The following is a 20,705-nucleotide window of genomic DNA, read 5'->3' as shown; positions in this document are numbered from 1 at the left end:
ACATACCCCGAGCAAGAGATGCTTCGCATCCAAAACGCCCGTATGTACAAGATTTCGGCGCACCTTAAAAATTCCCAGGCGGTCAAAATCATGCCGGAGCCCTCCACTACGGCGCGCCTCATCGCCTGCGTTGCGTCGGTGCGTTAAACCCTACAATCAAATCAATCAGATCTTTCAGTTCTTTCTGTGCCGCTTGTGTTATCTCGTCTGATAGAGAGAGCGTTCCGAACTAACGTGAACAGCCTAGAATATTGTTCGTGTATATGCAGTGTTTTGGATACAATTCGACTAGTCGAGAAACCCTTGCGCAGAGTTATGAATTCCTGCAGAGTAGATGCCGCGGGCATTCGAATCGTCGACGCTCGCCTTTGCACGTTACTTTGTTGACTGCCGCTTCGCCGCCTGTATTCTTTGAGTTGTTACGGATGCAAAAGTTCGCTCCAATAAACGTGTTGTTTTTGAAGAGAACTGCGTCATCTTTGGCTTCCTGACAAGATATTAAACGCTGCACCGCAAGTTCCCCTGTAAGTGAGCTTCTCCTGACGTTGTGGATACGATGATGAGTTCTCGCCGGCGCGGCCGCGCTCAATGAGGGGGACTTGGTGTCGCCTCGCTCCGATGGCCTTCAACATCTCAGAGAGAGAATGCAGCTTAATGACACTGATTGGGTCTTTCCGGAAGATAGCCTACCATGCTACCTGAGGTGAAAAATGTGACGAGTGCAAAAAGAAAGACAAAAAAGAAGAAAGAAGAAAAAGGAGCAAGTAAACCAACCTTGAGGTCTGGATACCGAGGTGAGTGGTTCCGCCTAAAAAACAAGTTATAAAGCGTAGTAGAGAAATGTTCGCTTTTACTTTGAGCGGAGTTCAGAAACCCTGGAGCGACCACACGTGAGCCTGTAACGTTCGGACCTATCACAGCAGTCCTGCTAAACGCACACCCAAAATGTTCACTTGAAAACCGTGTAGAGCTTGAGAGTGAAAAGGGGAGGAACATGGACCGGTCGCACACGTCACCTCAATGTTGCGCACCTTTTAAAAATATCTGCGGAGGGAGCTCAGGAAGGCTTTGGTCGCATGTGAACGCATTTTAATTGCACAGTACTTTAGGTGCTCGTCTTGTCACCGTTCCTCCCTTGCTGGATCCAAGTGGAGCGACGCCGCATTCCGTCGTCATGGCGTAACCCAGGGGCTTCGGAAGCCAAGCGGTGTATATAGCCATCAGCGTTCTAAACTTGTCTACCACCGGCGCTTGTCATATCTCTACCCTTTGTTTATGGCAAAGAAAACTGAAGGCACATTTCAGGCAAGATATACGTAATTAACCGGCAGTGCCCGCTTTCATTTAGATAGGAATACTCCTTGGGTTGTTTTTTACGACAGTGAAGTGCTGGAAGTGCACGCCGCCACGTGCGGGAGAGTGCACGCCGCCACGTGCGGCGCAGTTCCAGGCAGTGGGTGCGCGCGAGCACTGCGAAGGCGGGAAGTTTGAACTGCATTTGGGGGCTATCAGTGACTTGATAACGGCGCTAGAGCCCATTATGGCGAATCACTGCTTTGCACTTCCGACAGCTTTCACACTGACTCGAACGGCTTTTTTGCACATGACCAGGGGCAAGAAACATCATGCAACAGAAGACGAGATGAGAGTAGCTTGCCCAATCTCGCCTGCTAGGAGCGTGTGGGTGCGCCATATCATTTACACGCCCATATTGTATGGTGAACATGCTCTGGAATGTCGCAGTCGATTCAAAAGGGTTAGCTTGTAAGCTCAAGCTTGATACGTAAAAGCCGTGTGTAGGTGGCGTTGACTCATATGCGGTGTGTTACGGCTGCGTCGCGTTTGTTGAGGCCAGGGGAAAACCTCAAAGGGCATCCTTGGTAGATGGAGTACTGCAGGGTATGATAGCAGCTTGACGGATCAGCCCTTATGGAATACTGGACCTGCCGCACGACACGAGACGCAAGTGCGACCGAATTTTCCCATGAGGGCGGTATAGCCGCAGTTCTCTGTTGGTGACACTCAGCTTGTGAAGCTGTAAGATCTGCTGCAAAATTGCCTGTTACACCACTGCCGTCCGATGAAATTGGCAACAGTGAAGGCCTAGTGATGTAAAACCCAACTTCCCATACTAGCTGTTCCTCAGTCAATGATTGAAGGCGTTTAAGGGCAACACGGGAATCTCTAAACATGCTGATTGGCTGGGTCACTGCGTGGTAATATATTCCAATGCCGCAAGAAAGGTGGCCACCTCAGTCACTGTAATGACTTTCTGTGAATGAGTTTTTTGGTGTCCGTAGTGCATGGCGCAGCAATCCTAATACAATCGTGGAAGATCCTTCTGCGACTGAGTCATCACATAAGGACATATTATATGGATCTTATTTATGCCTATTTATATGGTTATGGCCGTCGTATTCACTGTGTAAAAGTTGTGTGGTCTAAAACCTAAGAGCTGGAGCGGGAACATTTGCTCTTCGGGCGACTCCTAAGGCGGCTGTTTAAATACGTATGGGTGGGAGCAGCCATAGCAAATGCGAAGAGAGAGATGGGATCGCGTAGCGTTGCAGTAAGAGGTCCTGCAGATCGGAAGCAAATGTCTCAATCAATGGGTGGTAATGTTGTCTCACCACAAAACGCAAACGTGCGCGAAGCAGTTCCTCTTTACGCAGTGCTATCGGCATCAGGCTTCAATATTGAATTATAGTTCCCGCAGTGGATCTTGTTTTAGGATGGTCGATACACACCAGTAGTATTCGCGCCTCCACGCTTTCCGAAGCCTTAACATTTCTGCTGAGAGAGGAAACAAACCAGGAAGGCTTTAGCGTAGCAGACCTTTGGAGATAGCATCGGAGAGGTGAAGAAGCGAGTAAACCGTGCAGCCACCAGTCTTTCTGGGGAGCAATTTAAACATGTTGAAAATGCTGAGAACATTGCTTTTAAACTGGGAATATGTACTGTACATGTCAAAAATTTGTCAAACGTCACGCAGGGAGATTTGTGACATGCGACATGTGCTATTAAGATCTCCACAGAAGTGACCTCGTACCGTGTCACGACTTGCTTTGGGAAAGCGATGGCGGCTGATTTTGTAGTGGAGATTTTGAGTGCACGGCACTGCGAGAAACGCTGATATCGAACCAATTCTCCGCTGAAAGCAAACCCTTCAACTCCTGGTTCTCGCACACTAGCATGGGGAGCAGCAGCATGGCATCGAGAACATGGGATTGATTGTGTGCGAAATAAAATTAAGCAGGAGGTGGAGCTGACCACGAGCTTTCGGGTTCTGGCCTTTTTTTCTGCGTGATTAAGCAGTCACCAGTGGTGGATCACTCATGGATGCCCTTCGGCATGGGCTTGCTTGTTGTATCCTCTGCGAGCGATTCGGAGCCATGATGAAAGAAAAACGGAAGTGTTGAGATTGAGCGACGACAGCGGATGTTATCCATTTGCGACACGGCGTGTACAATTGTCCACGCAACTTTTAAAAGCATTTCTGTTTGTTACAATAGTCGTCAATCCCACTTGAACTGCTCAGCTAGCATTCGCATTTCCCTCTCTACGAAACAGTGCTGCCATCTCGTGAATACCGCACCTTTACATCCATCTATGCTTAGCAAAACAAGGCAGAAAGATGAACGCCTTGGTGTTTAATGGCGCATCAATTAGGTGTTCTTAATGTAACCTTTTCTGTCTACTTGAAATGCTTGTTAAAGTAAAACTGTAGCTGTCGCAAGAATTTATAAGGTGTACAGACAACAGTAATGTGTATATACTTTCCATTATCGCAATTTTATTTTAAATTTTATACATTCCGTTGATGAGGAGAATAAATGAACCCCCTTCTTTTTGTCGTGGAAGTTGGACTGTCCCGCTTTTATGTAACAAAAAAAGTGTAAAGGTCCCTACACTTTTTTTTAAGCAGCTGGTTCAACGGAATCAAAAAGCGTTTTTTATTCGAAATTTTGGGAAGTAATAAAACATCCAAAATAATCGCGACTGTATACATAAAACTCAATTGGGGAGTTATTCGTTAGTACTGAAACCAGCTTCCACGCTACATGGCTGGAATGAGCGCCGCTGATGCTCAAGGCCCTGTATCATCACGGAGAAGTTTAGATATATGTATTGCATGTAAGCAACGGAAATCAGGCACAGCACAGCTTTAAATAAAGTTTCTATATATATATATATATATATATATATATATATATATATATATATATATATATATATATATATATATATATATATATATATATATATATATATATATATATATAGATTGCGAGAAGGGCTGTCTTTGGTTGCCGTAGCAAATAGTAAAAAATGGGTATAGCTTCTAACAAAACTGTTTATTGGTCGACGTTTCGATCGGATGCCGATCTTTCTCAAGAAAGATCGGCATCCGATCGAAACGTCGACCAATAAACAGTTTTGTTAGAAGCTATACCCATTTTTTACTATATATATATATATATACATATATATATATATATATATATATATATATATATATATATATATATATATATATATATATATATATTAGTTTGTCGAACAGAAACAAATCCCGGTTCGGTTACGGTTCTGGTTCAGCCGAAATCATTTCGTTGCGATTCTGTTCCGCTTTCACAAAATTACGCAGCATCATTCATCTCATCGAAACGGTTTGCGAAGCGGTTCGCTTCGCAAACTGGTTCGATGAGATGAATTATCACTGAAATAAGACAAAAAATAATTTAATAGTTTAGAACGGCCGTCGAATTAAAATACAAAAAATTCAAAATCATTCAAAAAACACATGAAGTCGCTATGATTTACCACCTTTTTTATCCCATAGACTTTATGTTGTCCTAGCGACTATTCATAAAGTCACCGGCGAGAGATATGACAGTGGGATATATGTTTTGCCATTTTTTTAGTTCAAATTGCAATCGTCGCTATGAAATCGCCCATCACGCTAACCTTGAAGCCTTCAATTTAGGCCTGCGTACTGGCGCGTCGAAATACCAGCGCCTATGCCAATGGCGAACATTTTTTATATTTGTCACACAACAGAAAAATCCTGTGACAGGCGCATAAATATTACCAATGAATTACATTGTTTGATCACCCTGAATATTTTGTTGGCTGTCACCTTCTACCAAAATGTTACGTGGCGGCAGGACAATGATGAGGCGAACCATGGGTGACGAGGAAAGGATGTATTTACAAGATGTTGCCGCAGAGCGATTCGAGCTATTTACAATCGGCCAGGATCGCTCGGGCCAGGCGCGTCCTCTTCGTCGCCTTCTGTGACGGGTTAAGACGCTATGGGGCATTGATAGGTGTTCGGTGACATCACCCCGGCGGAGCGGCCGAGCTCACGTTTATTACGCTTGCGTTGGCTGCGCCATGGACATGACGAGGCGCGTAGAACGAGAGTGCCGTACCCGAGGTGTGCGGGGTGCCGAGTGTCGTGTCATCCGAGCCAGCTGACCAATCTGTTGATGATGATGGTGGCGCTAAAGAAGATGATGATGATGGTGCTACAGGGCTCCGCTTTTGTTAAAATTAAGCTTTAGTTAACGCTCATTCACTGTAATATTCCTCTGACAACTGCAATTCCTTTTGCGATAGCTATATAGAATGTGTGCACAACAATCAGTATGTCATCGTACCGCCTGACCCCCGGCCATCGTTCCATGTGCTACATTGCGGAATCTTATAACAAATTATGCTCTACAAAATGAATGGGAAATTTGAGGCACAGAGCATGTGATGGGACTGTTATGGGTACATGATCTTTAATTCGTCCAGAGCAGTACTCCCCTCCGGAACGAGTAGCCGTAGAAGTAATGTAGCGAGTTCGGCTGTCAGTACAAGTGCACCTTTGACAAAAAGCTGATCTCAAGGACCCAAAACTGCAGAACAAGCAGAAAAGATGATTGCTCAGCGAATGAGACAGAGGTAGGTACCGGCTTGCATTTCTGCACGTGTCATGTGGTTTATTACTGTTTCTTCTTCCAAGACAAGGTTGAGGGCTGCAGTTTTTTGCGAAGGGATTAAGGGCGCACCTTAACAGTTTTCCCTCACATATCTGTTGTTATTTGTTTGTGTAAAAAACGGAACTTGTCCACTGTACTGTCCTCTAGAACTGACGACAGCACTCACTTCCTTCGCATTGATGACATGTTTGGTTGTGAAAGGCTTCGCAAAGATAAGTTTTCGTGCTTTTTTACTTATGTGTTTCACTTCCTTTTCGCGTAATATTTAAAAAAACGTGATTCGCCTTTTAGTTTTTATTGTTTCCGTGTAAACACATTTAAAAACTGTCGCATTTGATGCCCCTTGCTATATCTCTGCTCTGAGGCGCAGCTTATGTTTAAGGGCTCACACTTATTTTAACCAGCTGGTGAACTTAAACGTGGATCAAAGTTTTGATATATGGGAGTTCTCGATTTTCGTCTACTTCAGACAAACGGTAATGGGGAAGGGAGACCGAGGCCACTTGTGGTGAGCAGCAAACGGCTTAGCCATTTACCAGCTCCTGCGGTCACACGTCTCAAGTATAAACACGTTGCAGGTTCCGGAAAGTTTAAATCAAATATGAAACGCAAAACGTTCGCAGTCATCGGGTGTGGCCTTTTGCTATTGCGCAGTTTAGCACTACTGCAGCCTTATTTCTCTAATAAAGTCGCAGCTAGGGAAGGGCAAACTCGTTTTATATCACCTGCAAGCTTGCGAGAAGACATTTCATTTGGTCAGCTTGCACTAAGCTCGCGCTTCCAGCAGCAACAGGCCATTGCTACTTTGGGGCTCATTCATTGCCCCTGTTACAAAGAGCGTGATAGTGTTGAATTTTCTCGAGGGGGAAGTGCATGTGCGGGTGCCAAATTGATGGTTCGTGAAAGAAATAAAGGCCTCAATTGCAGTGACTGTACGATATTATCAACGAAGGGTCGAACCATTTCGAATGAACCGGAAACCGTTATTTCATTTTTTGGACGAGTGCCGATTCGGGTTCAGTGTGCTCAAAAAATAACAGTTCTGGTTCGGGGTCAGTTCCGAGAAAAATACCGGTGGTGTTCTAGTTTTCGTTGCCGTTCGGTTCGGTTCGACACCCTGATATTTATATATATATTATAATGAGGTAACGCGGGCTCCAATTACTAGGAAGTGCGGACAATCCCTTGTAATGGCTATGTGCCATCATCAGACATCGCCATGTGGCTGGCAGACATCCATCCGCCCGTGTGAACGACGAAGACGCTCGGTCTGCGTGGCTTTAGGTGTGTTTGTTTCGTCGCAAAGAAACAGCCCTTCTCGCGGTGATCACACATCTAGCAGCGGACTACATTTTCCGCGCATAACAAGGGAAGGGAAATTACCTTGTTATTTATTTTTTATTGAATTTTTTCGACCCCTCTTTTACCCCCGTTGCCACGGGGGAGGGGAAAATTACCTTGTTTTTTATTTTTCGTTTAATTCTTTCCTCTCTGTGTTTGGTTCTTCTCTCTCTCTTTTTTCCCCAAGTTCGTACTACGTGACTGTGTGTTCTTATTATCCTTTTGATAATTTATTTTCCCGCTCTCTCTTCATTCTTTTGCTACTCACCAACCACAATCCATTTGTACAAAGTCTCCCTCCTCTTACCTTGCCCTCGGCCTTGCGACTTTTTCTGTATATATATAACTCTGAAACGAACTTACTTTGTACTCTGAAGAAAGGGAGTCCTCTCCCTGAAACGTCAGTAAACATTTTTTCTATTTTCTCCGTCTTTCTCGTCTGTCTCTGTATATAATTTGTGCAGCTTACACCAACAGCTACCGTTTCCGCATTGGACTATCTACCGCCTCCAGGTGCAACAACTGTGCATCAGAAGACACAATTGAGCATCTTTTACTCTACTGTCCTGCCTACAAAGACTCTAGATCAACTTTGCTACAGGACATTGCACGCATAGGTTATTCGCAAAAACCAGTGACATTTAAAACCATTTTAGGGCCCTGGCCGTCTTCTTCACAGCAACGCCTAGCCCTAAAATTTCTGTTTTCGTACATCAGCGACACTGGCTTAATTCAAAAACTTTAAATCTCTTCACTCTGAGACTTTCGCTATTGCCCTTTTACTTAATGTCGTTGGTCCCTGTCTCAGCTTGCATCTCTTTTCTGCCCTCCTCTCTCTCGGGCCTTTCTTCCTTTTCCCCTCCCCTAACAGAGTAGCATGAAGCCGATTTTGTACGCCGGCTAAACACTGTTTTCTAATAAAGAGGTTCTCTCTCTCTATTTCTCTCTGTCTCTACTAACGTTATAAATATATATATATATATATATATATATATATATATATATATATATATATATATATATATATATATATATATATATATATTTTCGTGTGGCGCTGGCTACCACCCCAAGTGCAGGAAACAAAAATACCTTAACATAAATACCCGAGAAAGTGCTGGGGACACAGCCCCGCCGGTAGCGTAGTGGTTATCGCACCACACCGGTATTCTAGAGGGCGTGGGTTCGGTTCCCACCCGGCGGGCATTTTTTCACCACTTTGTTTCCGACAAAAAAAAATTCTTCATCTCTTTCTATGACCCACCACAACCTTCCCTTTGCTTTCCGAGGTTTTCTTGACTGCCAACCCTTGTTTTCTATATATATATATTGCCGCGAACCATACATTGGGTTTGTTTATTTGTGTTTTGCTTTTACCGCCCGGCTGCGCCGGTCTGTGTTATCTCTGCGCCAAGGGAAGCGCGTGTTCCATTCTTTCTTTCTGTGCCGCATGTGTTATCTGTTGTGATAGGGAGAGCATTCCGATCTAACGTGAACAGCCCAGAATAATCTTCTTGGATCTACTATGTTCTAGATGCGAATCGACGTTTCGAGAACCACGCGTGCCAAAAGATAAAAAGCCTGCAGTGCGGACTCCGGGCCATTCGATTCGACGACACTCGCCTGTGCAAGTCACTTTGTTGACCGCTGCTTCGCCGCCTCTGTATTCTTTTGAGTTGTTAGGGGAGCACAAGTTCGCTCCAATAAACGTGTTTCTCATTCAACACCACTGCATCGTCCTTGTCTTCGTGACATCTGGTGGAGGTTCGGGGCACGTACCCTTCATACCCACTACAACCTCGAAAAGCCGCCAAGCCAGTCCAACAAGAGCCAGCCCCCGCCTGCAAGATTTACCGCCCGAGTTCGGTTTGATGCCAGAAGGGCCCAAGAAAAGGAACGCTGGAACCAACACCATGGTGCAAGAAACAACGTCGCCAATCGTCCTGCAGCAGCCCCGGGAACCGCCATCGTTCCGAGGAGCCCCCGCAGAAGACCCAGAAGAATGGTTGGAGAAACTGGACCGCGTCCGGAAATTCAACAGGTGGGACGACGCAGAAACGTTCCGGCACGTTTTCTTTTACTTGGAAGATTCGGCTCGCACTTGGTTCGAGAACCACGAGAGCTCCTTGACAAACTGGGCTCAGTTCAAAAGCGAGTTTACTAAGAGCCGCCCTTTTGTTGGAAACGCGCACGAAACACCCCAACGAAGGTGTCGTAATCTTCGTTGAGGAGATGAAGCAGCTATTTCGCCGCGCGGACCTCGAAATGACGGAAGAAAAGAAGTTGCGCTTCTTAATGCGCGGAGTGAAGGAGGAACTGTTTGCTAGACTTGTCCGAAATCCGCCCAAAACCATCACCGAATTTGTGCCCGAAGCCAGCACCATTGAGAAAGCCCTCGAAAAACGTGCTAAGCAGTATGACCGCAACTTTGTTGGCGCGGCCAATGCGAACGACTTTGGCAGCACGCGGATCCCGGCCGACAGCCTACGCGAGACTATCCGCGCAATAGTGAGAGAGGAGCTGCGGAAACTTCTCCCAACGCCGCCGCAGCCCGAAGTCGCTTACCTCACCGACGTGATTAGAGAAGAAGTGCAACAAGCGTTGGAAACTTCTACGCCATCCGAGGTACCCCGAGAGCCACAAGCTATGACATACTCCGCGGCTGTTCGTCGACCCCGCCCTGCTCCAACACGCCGTCAAGAGGTCCCGACGTACCGCCGCTTAATGTCACCCGCCCGACCCCCGGTAGCCCGAAACCAGACGCCGATGAAAACGGACGTATGGCGAACTCCCGATAACCGTCCTCTGTGCTACCACTGCGGAGAGGCCGACCACATTTACCGTCGCTGCCCATACAAAAGACTCGGACTGCGTGGTTTCTCCGTCGACGCACCTCGCCCTCTCCCTGGCCAACGACCACGTGAGATCGACGAGTATCTATCTGAAACCAGCCGTGGCCCAGCGCGTTTCAACCGTTCGCCGTCGCCCTACCCCTACCAATCGCCGAACCGCCGTAGCAACGCTGACTTCACCCGTGGAAGGTCCCCCAGCCCACGCGGGGGCAACTAAAGGCGGCAACTTCTGCAGGTGATGTTGCTCTACGGCGAAAAACTAGAAACCCTCCAACGACGCAAGGACGCGCTGAAAACAGTGATTCACGACCTGCCCTCATCCCGCTGACCCGACCTAACCCTGACGAGACTCCCGAACACGACGACAGCTACACGGCGCGACGCGTACCCGACCTGACCGAGACGTCCGTTGAGAAGACGACGACAACGACGGTGCACAGTGCCCGACCATCAACACGTACAAGCAGAGATACGACGCCCCGACGAACCCGGAACTCGAGGACGACTGCATCTGACGTCAAGGTGTCCATCGACGGCTTTGACGTAGTCGCCCTCGTACACACGGGAGCTGACTATTCGGTAATGAGGGGACCATTTGCGTCTAAACTGAAGAAAGTTATGACCAGATGGGACGGTCGGCACATACGCACACCAGGAGGCCACCTCGTGACGCCAAGTGGAACGTGCACATCGCGCGTCACCATAGACCGCACAACGTACCCTGCGGCGTTCGTCGTTCTGCCATATATATATATTTATTTATTTATTTAGCGAATCAGATTGGGAAATGAGGCGCTCGTGGAAATAATACAAAAATAAGGATTGGTAGTCAAGAGTTCCAAGGAAAGCAAGGAGGAGGATGCGGTAGGTAATTTACATAGAGAAATCATTTTGAAAGAAAGAAAAAAAGGGGAGGAAAAATGACCGCCGGGTGAGATCCGAACCCACGACATTCAGAATACTAGTGTGGTACGATGAGCACTACGCTACCGGTGGGGCTATTTTTCCCCTCCACGTTATCGGGTATTTCTGTAAAGGAATATTGACGCCTTCGATGTTGGGTGGTAGCTAGCTAAACTTGGACTACTCGGGGTGAAGGAGACCTTTTTTCAAACCGGGCCGTGACTCGAGTGTCGACGACATGTAGAGAGGGTCGTCCAGAGGTAAACCTTCTTAAGCTGTGGCACCAAGACTGCTAGAACAGAGACCCTGGTTATGCATGTAGCGAATCAGAAAGGGAAATGATGGGCTCGTGGAAATGATACAGAAATAAGGATCCGCAGTCAAGAATGCCAAGAAAAGCAAGGGGGAGGATGCGGTAGGTAATTGAAAAAGATAAAGAATTTGGAAAGAAAGAAAGTGGATTTTTCCTCCACTTTCCTTCTTTCTTTTAATATATCAATATAGTCGTGGGTTTGGATCCCACCTGGCGGGCATTTTTTCTCCACTTTCTTGTTTTCCAAATTTTTATCTTGAGCTACTACATCCTCCCCTTGGCTCTCCGAGGTCTTGTTGACTGCCAATTCTTCTGTCTTATATATATATATATATAGACATATATATATATATATATATATATATATATATATATATATATATATATATATATATATATATATATATATATATAAATATATATATATATATATATATATATATATATATATATATATATATATATATATATAAGAGAAGAAGAACTTCGAACAAGGTAAAAGCACGATTGTGGCCTACGCTTCAGCAAAGAGAACTTGCTTTCCTCAGGGCAATCTCTCGCCTCGCAGGCAGGGTTTATATAGGGGTAGGACCCCAGGTGAAAGGAGAGGGAAAGATGGAAGGGAAATTGAGCAAGCTGATTGGTTTCGGAGTGTGTCGGGGGAGAGATTGAGGGGCCAAGAAGATGGGCCAAGAAGAGATAAATATGGGCGGGCGCCTACCCAGTGGAACCCTCCTTGTTACTCTTGACGTTGCTGCATTGTATACAAACATTCCGTTCGCCGAAGGAATTGAAGCGATTTCAAAATCTCTATCAGTGAACCCGCACCAACATGCACCAGAAGTGTACATAACTTTGTTAAAACTAGTTCTAACTCTCAATTATTCTGAAGTTGACTCTTCTTACTTTTTGCAAGTTTTTGGAACTAGCATGGGTACTCCATTCGCACCGACCTATGCCAACATTTTCATGGGGCAACTTGAAGCTATCCTATTAAGCTCTTTTCCGCATAAACCTCAGGTTTACCTCCGCTACATCGACGACATCTTTATGATTTGGGAACACGGTCGCGCGACTCTAGAAACGTTTATATCCCATCTCAATTTTTCGCATCCGACTATTGAATTCTCCTGCCAGTATTCTGAAAAAGAAGTGAACTTCCTAGATACTACCGTCATTCTAGACAACGGTAAACTTAAAACCACGCTTTTTATAAAGCCAACAGACAATCAGCAGTACCTAGATTATAAAAGCCATCACCCCAGACACTGCAAACAAGGGATCTTTGTAGGACAAGCCACCAGGCTTAGAAGAGTATGCAGTGATGACAGTGACTACGTAGAGCACCTAGACGAACTCAAGGCCACCCTTATGAACAGGAACCACCCCAAAAGCTTGCTCGATCAGGCGTACCAACGTGTGTCTAATCTCAAAAGGGATGACGTTCTCAAGAAACAGCGGCAAAACGAAAGCGCCAGGCCACCTGTACTAATAACTAAATTTTCAAACGCCCTCCCAAACGTAAACAATATACTGCGGAAGTACTACCCCATTTTAGCCAGTAACGACCGACTTAAAAAGACTTTTCCGGAAGCACCAAGGGTTACCTACCGGAGAAACAGGAACCTAAAAGATATTTTAGTGCATGCTAAAACAGGGCCTTCAAAGCAACCAGTCATAGCCAGCTACTCCCGCCCCAGATGCAAGACTTGTAGGCACCTGCAAACAGACTGCGTTGTAAAAAGCACAGCCAGTAATTATATCCACAAGAATAATTCAAGTTTTACGTGCACTTCATCCGTATATGTTGGAATGCTCAATGTGCCACAAACAGTATATAGGCGAAACGAGCCAACCTATGAGCCTACGGCTTTATGGTCACCGGGCAGATACTCTTAGAAAATCCTTCATAGCTGTAGCGCAGCATTTCAACCAACCAGGCCACAATTTTGATCACCTTAAGTTATATATACTTCAGTCAAATTTTAGGTCTCCTGGGGACAGGAAATACCGAGAACCCTGCTTAATTCACAAATTCAACTCCATGGAACCTGCTGGAATTAATGGGTGTAAGGGCAACTTGGAATCCTTGGGATATTCACCGGGAATACAGCATTAGGCATTTTCGTGCATATACCTCATCCAAAGTCTATGACCGTTCACCCTGCTCTGTACCTGGTCACCTAATTTCTTTTTCTTTTTTATTCCTTAGCGTCTAGCTTAATACTCGCCCTCATGCCTCCAACTTTTGCTTTTGGAATTCAATTTTATGTATTTAATTTCTCCTTTTTTTTACTCCACGTGGTCTAGTGCCCCGTACGTCACTCTAAATTTATCATTTCGTTTTTGAGTTTCAGGACAGTCCTGTTCCAGGAAGGTTGCCGTGGGTGACACGTGCCATTTCAGTTGCCGGGTCATTGCTTTTTCTTTAGTGTGTGGGTTTATGTGGTTTCCCTCCCTGTGTTTTTCTCCTTTTTTTTCTTTTTTTCCTTGACCTAGTTAGTTTTCCCCTGTCTCTATCTTTTCTTTTGACCTGAGGCTTGCAGATAGTTTGATAAGGACCCCACCCTCACCGCCTGGTCTGCTTCCGGCGGTTCTGAGATCCTTTTCCTATACCCCTCGGCCGGTCAATAAGCACCCTCTCATCCTTTCTGTCCAAAAATTCCACGAATATCAACCACCAGCTGACCTCCGTGTGACCTACTTCGCGGCTTAAACTAGACAACCTTCTTGGCCCCTCAATCTCTCCCCCGACACACTCCGAAACCAATCAGCTTGCTCAATTTCCCTTCCATCTATCCCTCTCCTTTCACCTGGGGTCCTACCCCTATATAAACCCTGCCTGCCAGGCGAGAGATTGCCCTGAGGAAAGCAAGTTCTCTTTGCTGAAACGTAGGCCACAATCGTGCTTTTACCTTGTTCGAAGTTTTTCTTCTCTTGTGTTCTCTACCATCTTCAACGTTCTACTACTCCCTATATATATATATATATATATATATATATATATATATATATATATATATGTGTGTGTGTGTGTGTGTGTCTATATATATATATATATATATATATATATATATATATATAAATATATATATATATATATATATATATATATGTAATGTTATAGGGGAACGCGGGCTGAATTAATTAGGAACTGCGGAGAATCTCTTGTAATGACTCTGTGCCATCAGACATCGCCATGTTTCTGGCCGACATTTAGCCGCATGTGTGAACGAAGAAGCTCGGTCTGCGTGCTTTGCGTGTAAGCGTTGTTTGGCACTCTCTGCGGTTCTGGACCTCTGTGAGAATCTGTGTCTGCCAGCAAAAAAAACCCCTTTCATTCTGTGCGGGGGGCTGCTGCTCTGGCTCCCCGCACAAGCCCTACCGCACGCTTGATGTCGTCGAACAGAGGACACCCTGCCTGTGATCATGGAAGTGGCTGACGATGAGGTTGCGTTGCGACCGGACCCGAAAGGAAACTTCGTCGAGAAAAACGCGGATGGGAAGAAAGATGTGTCGTGTCAGGTGTCGCGAGCTCCAAAACTCGGCGGCTTCGGCGATGAAGAGGATGACTCGTCGCGCAGTGAAATGCCGCCCTAGAAAGAGTCGGGGACGATAAAAAAGCCTCCCCAAACCAAAGAAAGAAAAGACAATCGTCATCGAAGACGAAGACTGACAAGGAGGTTGACGAAGACGGCTGGCTTGAGGTGATCGGAAGTGGCGAGCTCTAAAAGAGGGTGATCAAGCCAGGCAAGGGCAAGGGCATGAGGCCGCAGAGGTCGAACTGGGTCGTGGTGAACCTGAGGGGTACCTTGGAGGATGGCACCGTTTTCGAGGGGTGGAAGGACTGGCACATCATCCTGGGAGATATGGAGACAGTTGGCCGCCTGGATATCGCGCTGGCCATCATGTAGAAGGCGGAGGTTGCCAAAATTGTGATCCCTGCCAGGCTGAACGACGGAGACCTAGGATGTGAACACAAGGTGCCGCCCAAGGCAAAGCTGCACTCATGGACACCTACAAAGCCAAGCAGGAGGCCGAGCAGCCCTTCCAAGAGCACCTGTCTATCGAGGATGCCAAGCGGGAGCAAGGAAACTTTTGGTACAGCAGCGGGGCTACCCTAACGCAATTCACTGCTACAGGAGGGCACTTGACTTCCTGGATGACATGGGCCTGAAACTTACTGAGTCGCCGACCGACTTGCAGTTGCTGCTGGGCACGTGGTTAAAATTCTACAACAACCTGACAGCGACTGAGATGAAGATAGAAGCATCTGAGGCGACGCTGAAGTCGGTTGACTTTGTTCTCAAGGTGCAGCACAACAATGTCAAAGCCCTGTACCGTAGCGAAGATCCTGGCGTGGCAAGGAAATGTCTCTGAAGCAGTGTCTGTGCACAAGTAGGCCTTGAAGCTGGAGCCTGAGACCAAAATAATCCTGCAGGAGCTCTCGCGGCTCCTCGTGCGCAAGCAGAAGGAAGATGGAGAGGAGAAGGCCATGTACAAGCGTATGTTTGGCGGCAGCACGGCCGGCGGCGGAACTGCGCAACGGGGCGATATCGGGGCGACAAGATCCGTAACCGCATGTTCGTTGCTGGAGCCGTGGAGGTGACCGCTGTGGCAGTTGGCGTAGCCGCTTATCGCCACCTGGGCTCTGTATGACAGACTGCTGCTGTTTGGAGTGGGACCGCGTCCCCTTCAGATGAGAGGGTGCTACCACTGCCTCTCCGCAGTGGTTGTACAGAGGACGGTTATCGGGAGTTCGCCATACGTCCGTCTTCCTCGGCGTCTGGTTTCGGGCTACCGGGGGTCGGGCAGGTGACAGTGGGCGGCGGTACGGCGGGGCCTTTTGACGGAGTGTTGGAGCAGGGCGGGGTCGACGAACAACCGCGGAGTATGTCATAGCTTGTGGCTCTCGGGGTACCTCGGATGGCGTAGAAGTTCCCAACGCTTGTTGCACTTCTTCTCTAATCACGTCGGTGAGGGAAGCGACTTGGGGCTGCGGCGGCGTTGGGAGAAGTTTCCGCAGCTCCTCTCTCACTATTGCGCGGATAGTCTCACGTAGGCTGTCGGCCGGGATCCGCGTGCTGCCAAAGTCCTTCGCATTGGCCGCACCAACAAAGTTGCGGTCATACTGCTTAGCACGCATTTCGAGGGCTTTCTCAATGGTGCTGGCTTCGGTCACGAATTAGGCGACGGTTTTGGACGGATTTCGAACAAGTCCAGCAAACAGTTCTTCCTTCACTCCGCGCATTAAGAAGCGCAACTTCTTTTCTTCCGTAATTTCGAGGTCCGCGCAGCGAAATAGCTGCTTCATCTCCTCAACGAAGATCACGACACCTTCGTTGGGGTGTTGCGTGCGCGTTTCCAACAAAAGGGCGGCTCTTTCTTTCCGCACGACGGTAGTGAAGGTCTTAGTAAACTCGCTTTTGAACTAAGCCCAGTTTGTCAAGGAGCTCTCGTGGTTCTCGAACCAAGTGCGAGCCGAATCTTCCAAGTAAAAGAAAACGTGCCGGAACTTTTCTGCGTCGTCCCACCTGTTGAATTTCCGGACGCGCTCCAGTTTCTCCAACCATACTTTTGGGTCTTCTGCGGGGGCTCCTCGGAACGATGGCGCTTCCCGGGGCTGCTGCAGGACGATTGGCGACGTTGTTTCTTGCACCATGGTGTTCGTTGCAGCGCTCCTTTTCTTGGGCCCTTCTGGTATCAAACCGAACTCGGGCGGTAAATCTTGCAGGCGGGGGCTGGCTCTTGTTGGACTGGCTTGGCGGCTTTTCGAGGTTGTAGTGGGCATGAAGGGTGCGTACCCCGCACCCTCACCAGATGTCACGAAGACAAGGACGATGCAGTGGTGTTGAATGAGAAACACGTTTATTGGAGCGAACTTGTGCTCCCCTAACAACTCAAAAGAATACAGAGGCGGCGAAGCAGCGGTCAACAAAGTGACTTGCACAGGCGAGTGTCGTCGAATAGAATGCCCCGGCGTCCCCACTGCAGGCTTTTTACCTTTTGGCGCGCGTGGTTCTCGAAACGTCGATTCGCTTCTAGAACATAGTAGATCCAAGAAGATTATTCTGGGCTGTTCATGTTAGATCGGAATGCTCTCCCTATCACAACAGATAACACATGCGGCACAGAAAGAAAGAATGGAACACGCGCTTCCCTTGGCGCAGAGATAACACAGACCGGCGCAGCCGGGCGGTAAAAGCAAAACACAAATAAACAAACCCAATGTATGGTTCGCGGCAATATATATATAGAAAACAAGGGTTGGCAGTCAAGAAAACCTCGGAAAGCAAAGGGAAGGTTGTGGTGGGTCATAGAAAGAGATGATTTTTTTTTGTCGGAAACAAAGTGGTGAAAAAATGCCCGCCGGGTGGGAACCGAACCCACGCCCTCCAGAATACCGGTCTGGTGCGATAACCACTACGCTACCGGCGGGGCTGTTTCCCCGGCACATTCTCGGGTATTTATGTTAAGGAATTTTTGTTTCCTGCACTTGGGGTGGTAGCCAGCGCCACACGAATATATATATATATATATATATATATATATATATATATATATATATATATTTATATAACGTTAGTAGAGACAGAGAGAAATAGTGTGAGAGAAGCTCTTTATTAGAAAACAGAGTGTTTAGCCGGCGTACAAATTCGGCTTCATGCTACTCTGTTAGGGGAGGGGGAAAAGGAAGAAAGGCCCGAGAGAGAGGAGGGCAGAAAAGAGATGCAAGCTGAGACAGGGACCAACGAAATTAAGTAAAAGGGCAAGAGCGAAAGTCTCAGAGTGAAGAGATTTAAAGTTTTTGAATTAGGCCAGTGTCGCTGAGGTACGAAAACAGAAATTTTAGGGCTAGGCGTTGCTGTGAAGAAGACGGCCAGGGCCCTAAAATGGTTTTTAAGGTCACTGGTCCTTGCGTTAACCTATGCGTGCAATGTCCTGTAGCAAAGTTGATCTAGAGTCTTTGTAGGCAGGACAGTAGAGTAAAAGATGCTCAATTGTGTCTTCTGATGCACAGTTGTTGCACCTGGAGGCGGTAGATAGTGCAATGCGGAAACGGTAGCTGTTGGTGTAAGCTGCACAAATTAGAGACAGAGACAAACGAGAAAGACGGAGAAAATAGAAAAAAGTTTACTGACGTTTCAGGGAGAGGACTCCCTTTCTTCAGAGTACAAAGTAAGTTCGTTTCAGAGTTATATATATACAGAAAAAGTCGCAAGGCCCAGGGCAAGGTAAGAGGAGGGAGACTTTGTACAAATGGATTGTGGTTGGTGAGTAGCAAAAGAATGAAGAGAGACCGGGAAAATAAATTATCAAAAGGATAATAAGAACACACAGTCACGTAGTACGAACTTGGGGAAAAAAGAGAGAGAGAAGAATCAAACACAGAGAGAAAACAATTAAACGAAAAATAAATAACAAGGTAATTTTCGCCTCCCCCGTGGCAACGGGGGTAAAAGAGAGGTCGAAAAAATTCAATAAAAAATAAATAACAAGGTAATTTTCCCCTCCCTTGTTATGCGCGGAAAATGTAGTCCGCTGCTAGATGTGTGATCACCGCGAGAAGTATTGTTTCATGCGGATCACATGCACAATTTCTGGGCGAGATCAGGAACGTCCTGCGGCGCTTAGGCTGGCTGGAGCGACTTCATAGGTAACATCTCTAAGCTGTCGTAACATCGTGTACGGGCCAAACTAACGCCGCATAAGCTTTTCCGAGAGTCCCCGGCGCCTAACTGGAGTGCACACCCAGACCTGGTCTCCGGAGGAGAAGGTTGCATGTCGGTGTCGAAGGTTGCAGCGAGCGGTGTCACAACGCTGGTGCTGTTGTATTCGCTGGCGTGCCAGCGCGCGTGCTTCTTCGGCGCTACGCACGAACTCGTGAAGGGACCCGTCTTGGTCGTCGTGGGTATCGGGTAGCAGCATGGCGTTAAGCATTGTGGAAGAATCCCTACCGTAGACAAGTGCAAATGGCGTCATCTGCGTCGTCTCTTGTTGGGCCGTATTATAGGCGAACGTTACGTTAGGCAAAACTGCATCCCACGTCTTGTGTTCCGCATTGGCGTACATACTGAACATGTCGGCTGTTGTTCGGTTCAGACGTTCTGTTAAGCCGTTGGTTTGGGGGTGGTACGCCCTGGCCTTTCGGTGGGACGTGCCGCTCAATCTCAACACGTCTTGCAGCAGTTGCGCCGTGAAGGCCGTCCCACGGTCTGTAATCAGCACTGCCGGTGCGCCATGCCGCAGCACAATTCTTGTTAGAAAAACCTGCGCAACCTCAAGCGCTGTAGCCCGTGGAAGCGCCTTCGTTTCGGCATACCTGGTTAAGTAATCCGTGGCGACTACTATCCATTTGTTCCCAGTTGTGGAAGTTGGAAAGGGGCGGAGCAAGCCCATGCCAACTTGTTCAAAAGGCGTTCTAGGAACCTGAACGGGCTGCAGAAGTCCGGCTGACCGGCCGGGTGGTGCTTTCCGTCGCTGGCAGTCCCGGCAAGTTCGTACATACTGCCGTACGGTGGCCGATAGCTTCGGCCAGTAGTACTTCTGCTTGATCCGTGCCAGCGTACGTGTGTAACCGAAGTTACGGGCGCTAGGCTCGTCGTGACAGGCCTGCAAGATTTCATTCCTGAGAAGGTTGGGTACGACAAGCAGGTAGTTACTCCCACTCGATGCGAAATTTCTCTGATAGAGAACGTTGCTCCGCAGACAGAATGAGTACAGTCCTCTAGCAAATGCCTTCGGCGCGACGGTAGTGTGGCCTTGTAAAAAATCAAACAGCGATCGTAGCTCCGCATCCGCGCGCTGCTGCTTCGAAATGGTGGGTGCGTCCAGAACTCCGATTAGCGCGGCATCGTCGCTGTCGTCGTCATCGGCGGGGGTAAGGTCAAGAGGAGCTCTTGAAAGGCAGTCTGCTTCTGAATGCCGTTTGCCGGATTTGTGTATGATGGTCATGTCGAATTCCTAGAGCCTTAAGCTCCATCGCACAAGACGGCCAGTAGGATTCTTAAGATTCTTGAGCCAGCAAAGGCAATGGTGGTCGCGGACGACGGTAAAATGACGCCCATAAAGGTATGGTCGGAGTTTGAGGAGGGCCCAAACAACAGCAACGCACTCTTTCTCGGTGGCCGAGTAGTTACTTTCGGCCCGTGATAGTGTTCGGCTGGCGTAAGCGATGACTGTTTCGGCGCCGTATTGCCACTGGACGAGAACAGCGCCGAGCCCCACATTGCTGGCATCCGTGTGAACCATAGTTGCGGCATCCTCGTCGAAATGAGCCAGCACAGATGGTGTCTGTAAGCGCCG

General features: G+C 47.5%; 1 pseudogene; it reads left to right on the top strand.

The window, feature by feature from the left end:
* The first annotated feature begins 691 nt into the window (after positions 1 to 691).
* On the top strand, positions 692 to 16,058 carry LOC144143420 (peptidyl-prolyl cis-trans isomerase FKBP8-like; annotated as a pseudogene).
* The last annotated feature ends 4,647 nt before the right edge of the window (positions 16,059 to 20,705 follow it).

Source organism: Haemaphysalis longicornis, unplaced genomic scaffold (genome assembly GCF_048455015.1).
Source record: "Haemaphysalis longicornis isolate Haplotype H1 unplaced genomic scaffold, Haemaphysalis longicornis Haplotype H1 scaffold_6, whole genome shotgun sequence".
Lineage (NCBI taxonomy): Eukaryota > Metazoa > Arthropoda > Arachnida > Ixodida > Ixodidae > Haemaphysalis > Haemaphysalis longicornis.
Note: the sequence above shows the minus strand (reverse complement) of the source record. Positions and strands in the feature narration are given on the sequence as shown.